An 18,286-nucleotide genomic window follows, 5' to 3' on the forward strand; every position below is an offset into this window, starting at 1 on the left:
TCAAAACCTCAATAAGGTACCACCTCACACCAGTCAGAATGGCTAAAATTAACAAGTCAGGAAATGACATGTTGGTGAGGATGTGGAGAAAGGGGAACCCTCCTACACTGTTGGTGGGAATGCAAGCTGGGGCAGCCACTCTGGAAAACAGTATGGAGGATCCTCAGAAAGTTGAAAATAGAGCTCCCCTATGACCCAGCAATTGCACTACTAGGTATTTACCCCAAAGATACAAATGTAGTGATCCAAAGGGCACATGCACCCCAATGTTTACAGCAGCAATGTCCACAATAGCCAAACTATGGAAAAAGCCTAGATGTCCATGAACAGATGAATGGATAAAGAAGATGTGGTATATATATACAATGGAATATTATGCAGTCATCAAAAAAATGAATCTTGCCATTTGCAAACGACGTGGATGGAACTAGAGGGTATTATGCTAAGCAAAATAAGTCAATCAGAGAAAGACAATTATCACATGATCTCAATGATATGTGGAATTTGAGAAACAAGACAGAGGATCATAGGGGAAGGGAGGGAAAAATGAGATAAGATGAAACCAGAGAGGGAGACAAACCATAAGAGACTCTTAATCTCAGGAAACAAACTGAGGATTGCTGGAGTGGAGGGATGTGGGAGGGATGGGGTGGCTGGGTGATGGACATTGAGGAGGGTATGTGCTATGGCTGTGAATTGTGTAAGACTGATGAATCACAGACCTGTACCCCTGAAACAAATAATACAGTATATGTTAATAAAAAGGAAAAAAATAAAAAGAAATGCACTTTTCTTCCTGTAGATTCCACGCATGTCTTGTTACTGTTTTGCTTAACTATTACGTTTTCCACTGCTACATGGATATTTTTTATCCTATTATCCTTTTAACTGGATATTGCTGGCGTTTGGGAAATCTACTGTTGTTGCCTATTTATCTTGTATCAGGCAATTTTGCTGAACTTTCTTATCAATTCTAAAAGATTTTCTGTCAATTATCTTGGGTTTTCTATGCATATAATCATATCATTTGCACATTTCAGTAAATGTACCTTCTTTCAATAATAATTCTACTACTTCCTGTTGTATGTTCTATTGTTCTCATGGTGAAAGTAGGCATCCTTATTCTGTTCCCGATGTCAGTGGAAATACTTCTTGTATTTTGCTACAATGATGTAAAATGTTGGTATGAGTTAGGTATTCTTCATATGAAGAATCCTACTATTGCGAGTTTCCTAAATATTTTAAAAGCAGAAGTGGTGTTTAATTATGTCTAATGCCCTTTTAGCATCTAGTAAGGGTGACCTGAGTTATATTATACTATTATATTCCATTGGTCATAAAATACATTGTAATTTCAGACATGTTTAAACATGAAAAGGAAAAGGTACATCTTAGAATTGAGATAGATGTCCTAATGTGCCCTACTATCTCATGAATAAATGTTCTTTTTTATTATTGAATTTGGTTTGCTCACCTTTAATTCAGAATTTTAAAACATATTCATATATGGTATTACTTTATAGCTTTTTAAAATATATTTATACTTAATAAGTTTTTTTGTTTTTTTTTTAAAAGATTTTATTTATTTATTTGAGAGAGAGAGAATGAGAGAGAGAGAACACATGAGAGGGGATAGGGTCAGAGGACGAAGCAGACTCCCTGCCGAGCAGGGAGCCCGATGCGGGACTCGATCCAGGGACTCCAGGATCATGACCTGAGCCGAAGGCAGTCGCTTAACCAACTGAGCCACCCAGGCGCCCCTATACTTAATAAGTTTTGATATTGGAGTGCTTCTAGTTCCATAAGACAATTGATTAGCTTTCCTATTTTTTCCTTTGTTCAGGAAATTTTCATATGGCATGAAAATTATGGTTCTTGGAAGATTAAAGTATCACGTCAAAGTTTCTTATCTCAGAGACTTATTGAAGAAATGGTATTTTAAAAAATTCTTTATTTGCATGGTTATGAATTCTTCTGGTTTTTGTTTTTTCTTGAGTCAAAGTGGATTCTTCATATTTTTCTGAAAAATTGTCATTTCCTTCAAAATACTTTCATTTGTTTGCAAAGAAATGTACATAACATTCACTTAATCTTTAAAGAAATGCCTGTGTCTTTTGATTTATCCTTTTCTTCTCCTTAATTTCATTTGTGTTTTTTCTCTTATTTACTTTAATTACTTAACTTATGAGAGATTTGCCCCTTTTTTTAGAGAAACAATATTTCACCTTTCATCATTATAAGAGGACTCTTTCTATCCCATGTAACACAGCTTGCCTTGCAATCTACTGTGTGTGAAATTTATATCGCCACCTTGATTTCCTTTGGTTTACACTTCCCTGGTAAATCTTTTCCCATTTTTTGTTGTTAGGATTTCTGCATCACTTTGCTGTACTCACTTCACAGTTGGATATTTTAAACCTATTTGAAGGTATTTCATTTTTTATAGGGGGTAAATCATTTATGTTTGGCTCATAAATATGTTTGGTCTTTTGTCTTTATGTACATTTCTGCTTCTGTTTTTAAATCTTATTTATTCTTTTCTGTCTTTTGTTACCAAGAATGTACTTTGTAATCTTCTCCTTGACTTAAATGATATATACACACCCTATTTTTTACTCCATGTTTTTTCTAGTTATTGATACTTAGACTCCTTCGATTCCCTGATTCAGAGGATAAGTATTGTACATTTAATAGCTTTGAATTGTCCCCAACTTTCCTTTTTCTATTGTATTCTTGAGTTGGACATAATTATTCTTGGTATTTTCTTCTGATTTTGCAGGTAGGTTTATAAAAGTTATTTAAACCTGATTGCATTCATTCATCTATGTACTCAATAAATACACACTGAGCATATACTACAGACAAGGTACTAGGGATAAAACAAAATCTGTAAACTTATAAAGCTTAAAATCTGGTGGAGGAAATAGACAATAAATATGTAATAAACTTTAAATAAATAAACAAAGTAAGTCCAGCTAAAGCTAACTGCAGTGAAGAACAAATCCCAAACAGAATAATGTAATAGAAAGAGTAGGGTGTCATTCACTTAGGTGGTAAGGGAAGAATTCTCTTTGGAGAGACAGTATTTGAGCAATCATCTGAATGATGATATAGAACCACCCATATGTAGATCTGGGGAAGAGCTTCCAGGCAGAAGGAAGAGCGAGTCCCAGCTCAAAGAGAAAAAAAAAACAATGAGGCTCAAGCATGATGAGCAGAGGAAAGGGGCTCAGGATGACTTCAGAGGGACAGGCAGAGTGTTGTATTAGTCAGCTATTAGTCAGGGTTCTCCAAATAAACAGAACGAATAGGAGAGAGATGTATATTATTATATATATAATCTCTATCTCCATCTCTTTCCCCTTCATTCTGTTTATATATATATGTATATATACCTGTATATGTACATACTTGTATATAAGTATATGTACATATATATATACATACATGTATGTATGTAGAGAGAGAGAGAGAAATATGGAAAAACCAACTAACAACCTAGCCCAAGGCAGTCAGGCAGGAGTTCCCTCTTACTATTGGAAGTTAGCCTTTTGTTCTACTCAGACCCTCAACTGACCAGATGAGGCCCACCCCCATTAGGGAGGACAGCTGCTTTACTCAGTCTGCTGATTCAAATATTAATCTCATCCAGAAACACCCTCATAGACACAGCCAGAATAATGCTTGAACAAATGTCTGGGTACCTTGTGGCCTAGTCATGTTGACCCATAAAATTAACTATCACAAGGACATAAGAAGAGTGGTAGATTTTATTTTAAATATGATGGCAAGCCATTGAAGGATTTTAAGTAGGAGACTGACATGATATGATTTACTCATTTAAAAATAAAGAAACAAGCGAGGACTCAGATACAACAGGAAGCACTGATAAAATGGCGGCAAGAGTGTAAGCAGGAATAGAATTAAGAGTCTACTGCAATAGAGTCTATTGCTAGAGTCAAGAGCAATAGGAGAGACGGAGACAGATGAGTGGTTGCCAGGGAGGGAGGCTGGAATGGGGAGTGATTACCTTAATGGGTAGGAGTTTTCTTCTGGAATAACAAAGAAAAAGTTTTAAAACTAGAAGGTGGTGGTGGTCCCGCAGCACTGGGAATGCACTAAATGCCACTGAATTGTACCCCTTAGAGTGGTTAACTGTTATGCAAATTTTCCTCAACTTTTAAAAAACACGCAAGTGTATTATCTTACAGTTTTGGAGAAAAGAATTCCAAAACCAGTCTCCCCGGATCAAAGTCTAAGTATCTATCCACAGCACTAGTTCTTTCTGGAGGCCCTGAGGGGGGAATCATTACCTTGTCTGTTCAGCTTCTGGACACTGCCTACATTTCTTGGTTTATGGCCCCTTCCTAACACCACTCCAATTTCTCATCATGTCTCCTACTATTCTAATTCTGATTCTCCTGCCTTCCCCGTATAAGGACTCTTGTAATTACATTGAGCGCAGCTGGATAATACCGAATAATCTATCTTAAAATCCCTCACTTAGTCACATCTGCCAAGTCCTTTTTACCATGTGGGATAACATATGCATAGGCTCCAGGGATGAGGAGGTAGACATCTATAGGGGACCATTATTCAGCCTACTATAAGGGCTAGTGATCTAAATGTGGGAGTCTCTGCCTATGGATGACCTATAAGGCCATAGGGGCAGAGCATGAATATCTACAGCACCCCCTTTATATCATGACTTCCCCATTATCAGTGTCTTATTTTTGATCTATCTCTTTTTAAAGAAAGGCACATTGTGGTTATATTATCGAAGTCCTCTAGCACATGAGTATAAAATTCTCAACTTACAATGTTTTTCTTCAAAAGTTTCACAAATATTACCCTATTATTTCTGTCATATACTATAGCAGAGGGTCAGGATGACATCAGTAAAAAATGTGTTCCCTTGTAGTCAGGGAAACAAATTATTCCCCCCATGGATGCCTCCAGTGCTCCTTCTTTTCTGAAAGCTACAGTGGAATATTACTCAGCCATCAGAAAGGATGAATACCCAACTTTTACATCAACATGGATGCAACCGGAGGAGATTATGCTAAGTAAAATAAATCAAGCAGAGAAAGACAGTTATCATATGGTTTCACTTATTTGTGGAACATAAGGAATAGCATGGAGGACATTAGGAGAAGGAAGGGAAAAATGAAGGGAGGGAAATCGGAGGGGGAGACGAACCATGAGAGACTATGGACTCCAAGAAACAAACTGAGGGTTTTAGAGGGGAGGGGGGGTGGGGGAATGGGTTAGCCTGGTGATGGGTATTAAAGAGGGCATGTTCTGCATGGAGCACTGGGTGTTATACGCAAACAATGAATCATGGAACACTACATCAAAAACTAATGATGTACTGTATGGTGACTAACATAACACAATAAAATAAAATAAAAATAAAACTTGCCAGTACCTTTTTAAGAATGGTTCTCTTAATTAATATGACCTGAAATGACAAGCTCCTCTAGTATATACAACCAGGTCTTTCTATCTAGCAGGAAAACTTCCTTATTTACATTTCCAATAATAGTTTTTGTAAAGGCTGATCTATGACGATAGTGAAAAAGAGAGATTAGTTATTAGCGGGAAGGGAATACACCTTCAGAGTCCATACGCTTGATTCTATTCTATGTTGCTGTTCTATTCATTACTGTGTTAATTTTTCTCTCAATTCAGGGGTGGGAGTGGGGGACTATCTAGTTTGTCTTTAGTATTTTTGCTTCAGTCTTCTGCATCAACAATTTTGCTATTTTCTGTCTTCAGTGAGGATTTCCATTCTACAATTATATATTGTTTTATTATTTTATATATAAAACAGCTTATTTGCAGTCCTCACTATCATCATTTTAGGCTCTTTCTTCCTCATAGTGTTTTGCTCCCATTTGATAGAAACAAGACTTCATGCATCCTTCAGAGTGTTTCAAGAAGTTTCTTGATGTTTTATTCCCCATCATTTGTTATGCCATTTGTTTAATATGTTCCATGTTGGGTTTCTCCTGCTTTCTAATCTTAAAATTACCAAAGACACAGTCAGACTTAGTGTTCCCCAGCAGGTGTAGTTTGTATAGTTCCCTTCACCCCACTTGCTGACACTTTGGGTTGGGATAAACCCCTTCCCAGGTATATAGCTAGTGGGCAGAAGGATGTGCACAGAGATCCAGAGCTCCAGTATCTAGCAGATGCCCATATAGTAGACCCTACTGCATACATGACCATAAATGTCCTCTTTTAATTCCCTGGCTTGTTGACTCTAAACTCATTGAAGAAGTACCCCCAAATTAGACTCCAGCATGCAATGTTACTAGGGTTCTTCCTACCCACAGATTTTTGCTCACTGAGACTACAGCTTCCATGTAATAATATCCACATCCTTCATCCTTATTTCCTTTTTTTCTCTGTAGTTTTATTGGAGTTTCATTCTCTCAGGGGACAATAGAAAAGAGAATTATTGGGTGAGTGGGAGGGGAACCACATTAGGAGCATCTAAAAGGACAGTAAAATGGGAGGAGACGGTACTGTACGTCTCCCGTTCCAACTGTTCACAGCAGCCTCTACTCTGATGTCTGGTGCCTGTGTGGTCATGGTCATTAAGTATTTTGAATGTCATCTCCGGGTAGAGACACATTCTATAGGAGATCAAGCTTGCCCTGTTTTGTTGGCAAAATGTATGTTGGCCACCTAATTGTGGTTCTCATTTTAGTTTTATAGGTCTTGTAATCTTTGTGAGCACTCCCACAGATTCTGGTGGCACATTGGCCTTCATCTTGGTTATTGGTGTGGTTCATTCATTCCCCAAACGCTAATGAGAAGCTACTACGTGCTAAGCATCCTGCTAGGCCCTGGAGCTACAATCCTGTCACAAATACACGACTCTGCTCCCACACTTTTCCATCTTTTCCCATGTCCTCACAGTTGCAATCTGGAAAACACTCTCGAATTGCTATCCAGAAATCATTTGAAGCTGGAAAACAGTAATGCTCTTTTAATGAGAATCATGAGCAAAGCAGTGTGGAAAATAGAAAGAAGCACTGGACTGGAAATCAGGAAGGTTCAGTTCTCATTCTTGCTTTACCACTGATACCTGAGGACCTTGGGTGAGTCACTTAACCTCTTGAGGTCTCAGTTTTTTAGATGTAAAACGAATGGGTTAGACCAGATTCTCTCCAAGATTCCTTCCAGCCATAAAATTCTACGTTCCCAAGACAAATGTTCTTCCCACTAATGTGGGTGTCTCGGGAGCCATTTTTTATCAGTGGATCTCAAACCTTATGTTTATCAATACAGTAGTCTGATTCTCCTGACCCTCTTTATACCATTCCTAATAAGAAATGTACCAACCATATGTGAAACACATGGGGTCTGTCCAAAGGCCATGCAAGATACATAAATTTCACAAGTGAAAGATGCAAAACACATGTTGACACATTTCAAATCCACATGTACATTTTGGTTACGGTTTAATGGTACTTAATTTTGAGAGTTATTCAGAAGTCTGTTGAAGGTACTCTATAGAAATGACTTTTATATGGGGCCCAAGAAGTCCCTGTGTACAAACAAGTAAAGTTGTCTAAATTTCTGTAAGACGCACAGAGTAGACGTCTTCTGAAGTGGTTATAGGGCTAGATATTTCACACATTGGGGCATCTTGGTAAAGTCACAATAAAACAGAAGGCTAAGTGAATATCAAACTAGCTGTCTCTAGACTATAATCTTGCCTATAAACTCACAATGGAGAGACACAGCTGGACCATCTGCTTTGGTCATCAGCCCCAACTTGGGGCTCTCTTTCAGAGTTCTGCATGTGCTGGCCACACAAGTGTAAGTTCATGCCCTTCTTGCTGCCTGCTGAATTTCTACTCATTCCTCAGGACCCCGCTCCAACATCACCTCCTCTGTGAAGCCTTCCCTAATCCAAACCAGTGGGCTACTCCTCCATTTATGTCCCTTACTCTTTCTCTCTCTCTCTCTCTCTCCAAATCCATAATTGTACCTGTCATGCTAAAAAGCATTTGTTTGGTTTTCATACTGAGCAATTATTGAGTTATAAATGTGCTTTTGTGATCTTTGGAATTGCTAGTGCCTAGTACTATGCCTGGCATGTTTGTTAATGAATCCATGAATTAATGAATGAACATCTGTCAACACTGAAAGTCTAAGTTCCAGTTGGATCAGTAACCTTGGAAGTTTCAACAGGAGCAAAGTCAATACCCTGCTTCAGAACAGAGAACTCAGTTCTGCGAATATCCCATCATGGAAGAACTCAAACTCAATTTGAGAAAAAGAGTACACCAGGTCAAGAAAACATAGTGAGCACCTCCTACAGTGTCCCACACTACGCTGCATCCAGAAGAGTTTTCAAGGAGAGGAAAACACAGCATGGGGTTGCCTGCTTACTGTTCAAGTTGGGGAGTAAGTATAGGCACATGATAAGAGAGGGTGAGGGATACCAAGAAGGGATAGACCAAGGTCTGACCAATCAAGGTCAGCTAGCAGCAAAGTCAAGAAGCCAGTAAAGCATCTATAGCTATGGATAACCCCCTCTATCTTCGAAACCTGCACTATCCAACACAGTGGCCACTGGCCATAAGAAGCAAGCAAGCTCTGTGAACGTGGCCAGCCCAAACTGAAATGTACTGTAAATCCAAAATACACATCAAATTTCAAAGATTTAATTCAGAAGGGAAAAAAGTATAAATATTTCATTTAATTATTTTTTATCTTGATTCCATGTTAAAATGTTGAAATGACACTATTTTGGATAAATTAGGTAAAATAAAACACTACATTAAATTTCTTTATTCTCTCAATTTTTTTTATAATGTGGCTACTAGAAAATTTCAAATGACACAGATGGCTCACATTTTTGACTCATGTCATATTTCTAGGAGATGATGCCTTTCCAAACCATTGTTTTCCCTTCGTTCCCAGCCAACATCCCATTGGCTTAGAGTTATCTTTGGTCTTGGGGTTGCTAATCAGGAAATTCTGGGAGGAGAAAATATCTCCAAGAAGTGTATGTTCTCATGGGAAATGGACATATATTTGTGGAGGCAAGAGACCTTGTCCAGTAGCCAATTCAATGGACTTCATGGCAACCACCATTGGTGTCCACATGGTTTTTTCAGTTCTGTCAGAATTTCCCCCTTCACAGCAGCAGGAAATTATAAAGAGGGACTGATCTTTTCCACAAGCACATACGGAAAGGAGCAAGTGGCCCAGGCTAAAGGCAACAAACTCAAATGTCTACAAGGACCAGGCAGGTAATATAAACAGAGAAGCAAGCCAAGTGTCTTCTTTCAATACAGACACGCTTTCTCTGCATATTAAACACAGGAATTTTCTTCACTTCCCCAGAGAAATAAGTTCTCTTCCTGTTCTGTTTTTGTTTTTGTTTTTGAAACATATGATGTTCTTGGCACATCTTTCGTTTTTCTGCTTTTGCTATAAAAAGAAATTTCACTCAACTCTTAACTCAATTTAAGAATTAAAAAAAAAAACAGTGCAAACACAATGATAGATTGCAGCTGACACTGGCCTCAGGGTTGGGGCTCAGTAGGGAGTTGTGGGGACTGCAGAGAAGTAGGGAATGTGGCCCCACCCACAGGAGCTGCCTTGACTCCTTGCCAGCCAGTAAGTGCCAAGTGCTAACACGGGCCCCTGTGGCCAGATTGGAGTTTTCCAGAGACGTCGGAAATCTGGGTATTTATATGAAATCTCCCAATTTCAAGTGTCTCCAACTAATTTAAATGTTTTAAAAACACAGTGAAAGCCAGAACTCTGTGATCCAAACAAAACAATATCTACAGACGAGATCTAGCTCTTAAGCCACCAGTTTTCAATCAACTGGTCCAGGGCTAGACATTATCTGCCTCAAAGAAAAAAAGAAAAAAGGAAAAAGAAAATTATTATTTTCTGAACACTTACTATATGCCTGGAACTTTATCTCCTTTCCTGCATTTAACCATCCCTACAGCCCATGAAGTATTGTTTGCTTCATTTTCACAACTGAAGAAACCGAGGTTCATTTAGTTAAGTGATTTGTCGAAGATAACTCAACGAGAAGCTTCCGACCTGGCGGAAGCTGTCAACTGAGTCCTCCCTAAACCTATCTTCTTTCCAGGGCTCTGTTTTCATTCCCAGCTGGGAGGCTTTGCCCAGCCACCTGCTATCTGCTTTGACTCCTCCTCAGTCCACCTGTCATCCACTCCTGATCTCCTGGGTGCTCACTCTCTGTGAAGCGTTCTTGGCAATCAGAACATGATGATGTCCTTGTTGTTCTCTCTCCACTTAGGCAGGGACTGGGACCCATGTTTCTGAACCCTCAGTAGGAAGCACAAAGTCCTACACTTCACACAGATTCAATACACGTTTGTTGGTTGCAACATAATGTCATCTCTTGGCTTGCCCATTCTCCCGACCCCTCTTTGTGTGTGTTCCACTCATTCTTCATTCACCTCTTCACTTGAATTGTTAACAGTGACTCCTTTTTACAGCAGTGATGAAAGGGATGATTCCACAGAATATGAGAACAAGTGCTGGGAAAGGTTGGGGGTAAGGTCCAGCCCTTATAAGCTGCCATTTGCCAGAGGATCCCGAGGCCCAGAGGGAGTAAGTAAGGTCTGGTTCAATGTTACTCAAGACTGGAGTCCCAGAGCTAGAAGGGGAGCCCAGCCTTGCAGACATAGGATCCCAACAGGCTTGTCAGGACTGAGGTCCTCTTTGGCCAATGTCTTCCTCTTTCCCTAACATTCCAGGATTGTCTCCACTCTCTCTTCAACACACTGAAATTACTTTTGGCTAGGCTTGATGGTCTTCATTCAGGCACCATGGTTTCAAGCTGGAGTAAGCTCCTCCTCTCCTTCTCCAGATTAGCTTGCCAGCTACTCACCTGGAAGGACCTCTAGCAGCCACTTACGAGTCCCCATGAGGGGAGGAAACTTCACAATAACCAGAATCTCATATATTCCTGGAGCAACTTATGCCAGTAACAAAGTACTTCTACATCCCTTATTTTGTTTGACATTTACAATAGCCCTGTAATTAGCAAGCAGATGTTATTATGCCCACTGTACAGATGAGAAAATTATAGACCATAGAAGGTAAGTGACTCACCTGAGTCATAAGGCAGCACTGACACTTGAACACAATCTTCTGAATCCTTAAGTTTGTCTTCCACAGTGACTTTTATCCTTAGGATTTGAAAACTTCGACCCCTCCATGGTATAAACTTGAAAAAATATGAAAATACAGGAGGAAGAAAATAAATGGGAGTTCTAGTTTTATAACTCAAGAGAATTATGATTAACATGTTGATAATATTTTTTTCCTTCTTTTTTCTGTGCATGCATTTTTTTTCATGGAATCAGGAGCACACTATTTATATGTAATTTGTATTATGTGTACACTTAACATTTTGTTAGAAGTTTCTGTGTCATTAAGTATTTATTGAAAACATGATTTTTAATAATTGCAAATATTCTCTCCAACAAAGGAGGCTTTCCCTATTTGGACATAATTTTACAATTAAAAATGACACTGTAATAAACATCTTTATGGGTAAATTTTGGTCCTCGTCTCTGGATAGGTTAAACAGTGACCTTTTTCTTTAGGAAATATAGTGAACCAAGCAATTAATCAACAAGCATTCCAAAATCGTGAGCTCAAGCATCTCATAAGTGCTGGATGCTGGCAATACAAGGAGCCAACACTATGAGGACTATTATCTCAAAGGCCAACTCCTTACACTTTTGCTGCCAAATTATTCCCCAAATCTGATCCTTGCCCACTGCCTCTGCCCTAGTTCAGGGGATTCCCCCTGGTTTCCCCCCACTGCCCTCCCACTCCTAGCCTCTGCCCCAAATCCATCTTCCGCCTGGCAGTCCAGATGAGCTCTCTAAGGCTGTATCTGGGTCATTGTGCAAAGGAAAAACCCTTCACTGAATTCCTATTGTCTTCCAGAAAAAATCCAGATTTCTTTAAACTCTGATCCTATAAAATTGGAATAAAAAACAGGTTTGGGGATACAGCAAGCACTCAATAAATGCCCTTCCCACACACAGTTCCATGCCTCTGACTCTCTAGACCAGTTGGCGTCCATTATTTATGTTTCTAAAGTCTTTCTTTCACCGGCCTAGGAGTCCCCTTACCTCTGGTCCCCACTCTGTCTCTTTCCAGCTAGCCACAGCTTCCAGCTCAGGCCTCCTCCTCCTGGGGGGTAGGGAAGGGAACTACCTGGGGAGCTCTAGATGAACTGATTCTTTACGTTTAGAAAGGAATCAAGACCTAAACCTATAATCAAGCCAATCTCCAAGGAAAACCCTGCTCAGAGAACCTTAGAAACGGCTAATGGTTTCAGACGGAGCTGTCATTAAAATTTAGAAAATATATTAAAAATACAGTTTGAAAACCATCTCCTCTTTTTGGAGGGACAATCATCTTACCACCCCTGCCCCACCTCCCACCACCCCGCCATCCTTTCCTTGATTTTTTTCAGCTTTGCGTGGAGTCACCCCAGTTCTGACGGCTCTGTCAGCAGCATCGATCAGTTCTGGTTTAAGACTGCTCATGGTCATCCGTCTGAGCAGAATCCTCAAGCTAGTTCCATTCTATTCCTTCTGAAACAGGGCGGAGTGGGGGGGGGCACTTCACAAAAGTGAAGTGAAAGAATGCTCTAAGTGGCAAGGCCGAAGACGGGGACTTCCTTGGAAGGAAATAGGTCCTGGGCGCCTGGGTGGCTCAGTTGTTAAGCGTCTGCCTTCAGCTCAGGTCATGATCCCGGGGTCCTGGGATCGAGCCCCACGTCAGGCTTTCTGCTCAGCAGGGAGCCTGCTGCTTCTCCCTTTCCCTCTGCTGTTCTCCCTGCTTGTGCTCTCTTGTTCTATCAAATAAATGAAATCTAAAAAAAAGAAAGAAATAGTCCTTCCTCCTGCAGTTTCTCCCTGCATCAAATGCCCCACCATCTCAGCAGCAAGAACGCTGTGACCTGACGGCGACTGCAGTCTGTTTCCCGCGCGCATATCTTCTCCTATGGGCTTCTTGCCACACGGTGTGCCGTAGCTAGGGCAGGTGTTACTCTCTCTTTAAAGGACAGGTGAGAACCCTGAGGTTTGGACTGTGTTAGTGGCTTGGCCGGAGTTCGGAAGCAGGAAGACACCAAGTCGGGATGCAGACCCCTCCCCCACCTAGTCACTGGGCACTTTAGTGTTAGCCTAAGACATCCTGGTCTCGTGGGGCAACTGCCCCTCTTTCTGTCTCCAGCTTCGCCCTCGGAACGGTGCACAATCAAATTCCGCACTGGCCCCCCCTGGAAAAAGCCATACGCATGAGCGGAGCAAACCTCTCAAAGAAGAAGGCAAAGAGATGAGTCATTCTAGAAGTTGGCATTGTAGATGGTACTCTCATCCCGGCACCTGCTGGGTGAAGGGGCTTCCTGGGCACCTGCTGTTGCCTTCCCCATGTCCCTGATCAGAGCGGTCATTACCTCATCCCCACGTCTTCCACACACAGATCGAGAATGAGAAGTGGGCCTGTCCTCACTTTGAAGCTTCACTCACACGCTTTCCTCAAGGCCCCCAAGCCTTTTGCAAGCCCTGCCACCTTCCTGGAATTCCAAAACTCCAAACCTTCAAAACCTGCTTCAAGCTCTCCCTCCAAGTTTCCTCTGGGTAGACCAGTCTTCCCCATTTCCTGCACCCCAATGTCTTGAGGAACTGGTCCACTGCTCCCCTGATGTCAACTCTGACCTGTAGGCTGCCATTTCCCGTAATGATAATGAGGCCATTGTGTCGTGTTCGTCTTGGCTCTCCAATTTGCTACCAAACTCCTTGAAGGCCAAAACTATGCCTTAATGACGTCTCGGTGATCCCCAAACCAAGCCGCTTACTGCCAAGCTCAGAATAGGTGCTCAAAAGCTCCCCATGGATACCTGGACATTGGCGCCATGAGAGCAGGTGTAAAAGATGGACATCCAGCTGGCAGACAGGAAATCTGGCAGTGAGGAGGCCTTCGGAAGCTTCCTTTCTTCTTCCTGCACTCCTGCTACTCATTTATAAAATAGAGATGAGATGAGATCACTTCAAATGCTTCTTCAAGCTGTGTGAATCCTTAAACGTATAGGGTAGATGGGAACTTTACTGTTAGGAGACAAAATTAAAATCTGGGAGGGCCATACCTCTGCCACGCATTAGAAACAAAGTCGTGGAAGACTTGCTTTCTCACCAAATGTTGATCATGCATCCTGCAAATCCATTGATTTTTTCTCTAAGCCCCCGCAGACCCAATGGCCATAATGAGATCCACACACTTGTCAGATGCCGAAGTCATTTGGCCTTTGGCCTTAATCTCACTGGCCCCCAGCACACGGGAGGTGGCCACGACTTTCACACACGTGTTCCCTCTTACCTAATCTTTCAAAAGCAAACACAGTATTATAAAGTTTACAGAGAGACAGGAAGGGAGGAGAATGGCAGTGGAGAAAAAGAGAACTTGAAAAATAGTTTTCCAACCAAGAGAAGAATATCAACTGCATGGGCCATTAAACCAAAAAGCTGATTGGAATTTGGGGGATATTTTTGTGAACTTCTGGGCTGTGGTGGTTACAACGCACACAAACACACACCCTCCAGTCCCATCTGAACATAAATACAAGGTTTACAAGTGAAGCATATTTGTTAGGCACCAAAACAGTGGTAATTAGATTCATGGGTTATGTGCATTACAGAAAAACCAGAATGCCAACAGCCCAAGACCTTATAAAGTAGCTGATCATCACCAACACCATAATTACTCATGAGCCCAAGGAATGTACGCCAGACTTCCTCAGACTTGTCTTAATATCAGGCAAGAAAACACCATAATTATATTTCATATCTGGGGCCAACCTGAGAAACCTGTACAGAGGGAAACATCGACTCAACTCTCTGTCCCCTCTGAGGTGAATTCGGGTACTTGGACTCATTGCCTTAGAGAAAAACAGTAAATCTTGATTGAGCTAAAATTAAAAAGAAAAAAAAATCAGGAAACTATTCACAAATGCCAAACAAAGGGGGAAAAGTTCCATTTACCTTAGCGAAAAAGCTAAATGAAATTTTAAGTGTGAAAAGTGTATGTTGTCAACTAAGATAAAAATTAAACTAAATTGAGGTGCCTGGGTGGCTCAGTTGTTAAGCATCTGCCTTCGGCTCAGGTCATGATCCTAAGGTCCTGGGATTGAGCCCCACATCGGGCTCCCTGCTTAGCGGGAAGCCTCCTTCTCCCTCTCCCACTCCCCCTGCTTGTGTTCACTCTCTCGCTGTCTCTCTCTCTGTCAAGTAAATAAATAAATAAATAAATAAATAAATATCTTTTAAAAAAATTAAACTAAATTAGTAAAATTAGGTTAAGTAGAAGGGAAAAGGCTCAAACCCCATTATTACAGAATATAGGACATTTTCATCACAAACATAAAAGTTTTCTCAGTTGGATGCTATAAGCTTGGAAAGTATTTGAATTCCATGACATCTCTCGATTCCAACTGTCTCTAACCAGTAAGCAAAGCAAGGGTTATTAGTTTTTATTTGCCCGTTGATAAACTTATCATCCTGAGAGGTGAAGTGACCCAGCCAAGATCACACAGCTGCTCAGCAGCAGAGTTGGAACTAAAGCCCGAGCCCTCTGAGACCTGATCACACATCCATCTCTCTCCTCCGCATCACCCCTTGGGGCTGGAGGCATGTTGATTTATTTCTTGCTTCTGTAAACTCTTGGCTAGAAAAAAGCTAATACAACTTATATTGGATTTGGATTCAGAACAAATTTTTTAGTGTCGAGCCAAGAAGTCTAAAAAAGCACTTTCACCTACTTAATCTGGTTTGAATCTCAAAATTCTAAAAACTTCCCATAAAAAGAATTTAAAACATTTTTCCAGCATCGAGTGCAAGCAGGCAAATACGTCCCTAAATGCTGATGCCGTGAACCTCTAATAATGAAGTATTACAGTAACTAGATCTTTGAAACCACTCTACCATGGGAGTCCTGAGTCTGAACCGCAGATCCACCACTCATTAGCTAGGCGACCATAGGCAAATGAATTCATCTCGCCAAGCCTCAGTTTCCTGATCTAAAAATGGGACAGTACCTATTCATCAAGAACATGAGAAATTTCCTGACACATACTAAGTACCAACGATTGTTAGTCCTGTCCCTTTCTTGGTCCAGTCTTTCTAAAATTTGGCTCGTTAAAATAATGAGCATGCTTCAAGGGTCATGGGGCTCATTGCGGTTGACTTCTGAGTCAGAACCCTCATATGATGCCATCCATTCATGGACGAATATTAATGTGTAGTCACTGTTCTTGGCACTCGTCTTAGGGTGGGGAAAAAAACAGACAAAGCCTTCTTCTTGGAGCTTGTGTTCAACAAACTGGGCAGCTTCTTGACTTTGGTCAGTATTTCTGCGCATGGAGGGGGTATGCTGAGTGAACAAGTTCACCTGTAAGTCAGCCTCACCAAACACAATCTGGTCCACTCACTTCCCCCAAGGCAGAGACCAGCCCCCTGACGCAGAGAAAGGTATTGAGCGTCTGCTGTGTGCTCCTTCTCAGTCACTAAAGCAGTCAGATGTCTCTCTGCTCCAGAATCATGTCGCTGGGATTGTATCCTTATCCGATGCCATGAGACACCCCCGTCCACCATGCTAGGGGTTCAGTGACTTGGTGTACCTGACAAGCTACCTAAAAGTTGGGTTTGTCCCTAAAAGCTTGGTGGTGACAACTTACCTCAGCTCAAGGAACCCAGCCAGACCTCCGCCACAGCCTCCCCTTTCCTCTCGGCCACAGAGCTTACTTCCAAGTGGCCTTTAAGCTGGAAAACAGAGCAAAAGGCCAGCCAAGTCTGCCAAAGTCCTGCAGCCTCCCATGCTCTCTTAGGTCTTCTGCAGGATCCAGACCCCGGCCTGGGGTCCTTGGGAACACCCCACGCCAAGCAGGTTGCCAGTGGGGGACACGTCACAAAGTGTCTGTATGGCTGCATAAGCAGGCCCATTTTTTTCATTTTCATTTCCCCTCTCACTGGCTCCTAACAGAATCATTTTCTGGTTTTGAAAGGCATCTGCAAGAATGCAGAGAACAGAACGGTGACTCAGAAGATGGTGACCAAGTCATCTGCTTTGCATTGTCGAATACATTTTTCACATGTTACTGGGTAAAACTAGCAATAAAGGGCACCAAATGCTAGAAATAGAACAGAAAGAGATAAAGGAAAAGAAAAGGGCAAAAAATATATCTTATTTCCTCTAGAGAAATCTGCCTTGATTCAGGACCTTGGTGTGGTAGGAAAAAATCATTTTGCTTTGAACAGCTCTCTTTCTGACTCACTTTTTGGAAAGAATGTGCTGAACAGATAAACCGCCCTCCCCCCTTGCAACAGCACTGCTGAAATCTGAACGCGCTGAGTCCTCCTTGTTGACTTGTGAAAGAGATCTCTCTATATTCATTTGGACTCTGTGCGTGTCACATGATACCAATACATTCCAAATGCTAAGATACAAGATTACTACTTAACCATAGAACAAACCAACAGGAATTTTAATCAAGACAATATCCAATAATGAATAAAGATGGAATGTTTTTGGAGGGAGTCCAGAATACACATTTGGGAATTTTTAATCTTGCTCATCTTTGAGTCTAGCAAAAATATTTTAAACTTTTCTGACCATGCCATTTCGGGCTGAACCCAGAAACCAGCTACTATCTACGGTATTAAGGCATTTTGTCTACGCAGACGTTGAATTTCCAAATCTAGGCCAGTAATTGATACCAGATTAAGTGAAATATGAATCAGTAGACAAGTTCCTTTAAAAGCAAGGTTTAAGCTGAATTATTTTATGATAGGAAAGATAAAAAGACGTCAAGATGATAACGATCGGCATGTGACAAGGTTACTGCTTTTAATATTGCTATAGTTTAGGATTTATCTTATTTTAATATTCATATTGAGACCAGATTCATTTGTGACAATTAATCAAATTGCTTAATTAAACCATACTCAGCTATCGATGGTACAATAGTTAGCGTGAGCCTGAAAGCTCTCTAAATCAATACTCAATGTAGAGGAAGCTTTTTTACAATAATCATAATCAGCTGTAACTCACCTGAAATGTGAATTTCAGCAGGATTTTCGCAGTCTTTGAAACCAGTGAGAAGGCAGTGGCCCAGGAATGAGGTTGAAGGTTATAGGTTGTGAAGCTATTCTTCCTGCCGTGTGAAAAACCCCCCACCCCACCCCAAGCACCACCA

The 18,286-nt window shown here is 41.0% G+C and overlaps 1 long non-coding RNA gene across 1 annotated transcript in view; it reads right to left on the bottom strand.

The window, feature by feature from the left end:
- Nucleotides 1-17,085, bottom strand: part of LOC145720576 (uncharacterized) — a 47,265-nt gene extending 30,180 nt beyond the window's left edge. The window contains exons 1-3 of the long non-coding RNA XR_014143643.1: nucleotides 16,769-17,085; nucleotides 13,940-14,052; nucleotides 11,128-11,228 (exon numbers count right to left, since the gene is read on the bottom strand). This is a non-coding gene — a long non-coding RNA (uncharacterized LOC145720576). The remainder of the gene's footprint in view (nucleotides 1-11,127; nucleotides 11,229-13,939; nucleotides 14,053-16,768) is intronic.
- Nucleotides 17,086-18,286: the final 1,201 nt, after the last annotated feature.

This window comes from Leptonychotes weddellii, chromosome 3, assembly GCF_054177405.1.
Source record: "Leptonychotes weddellii isolate Sample4059 chromosome 3, ASM5417740v2, whole genome shotgun sequence".
Lineage (NCBI taxonomy): Eukaryota > Metazoa > Chordata > Mammalia > Carnivora > Phocidae > Leptonychotes > Leptonychotes weddellii.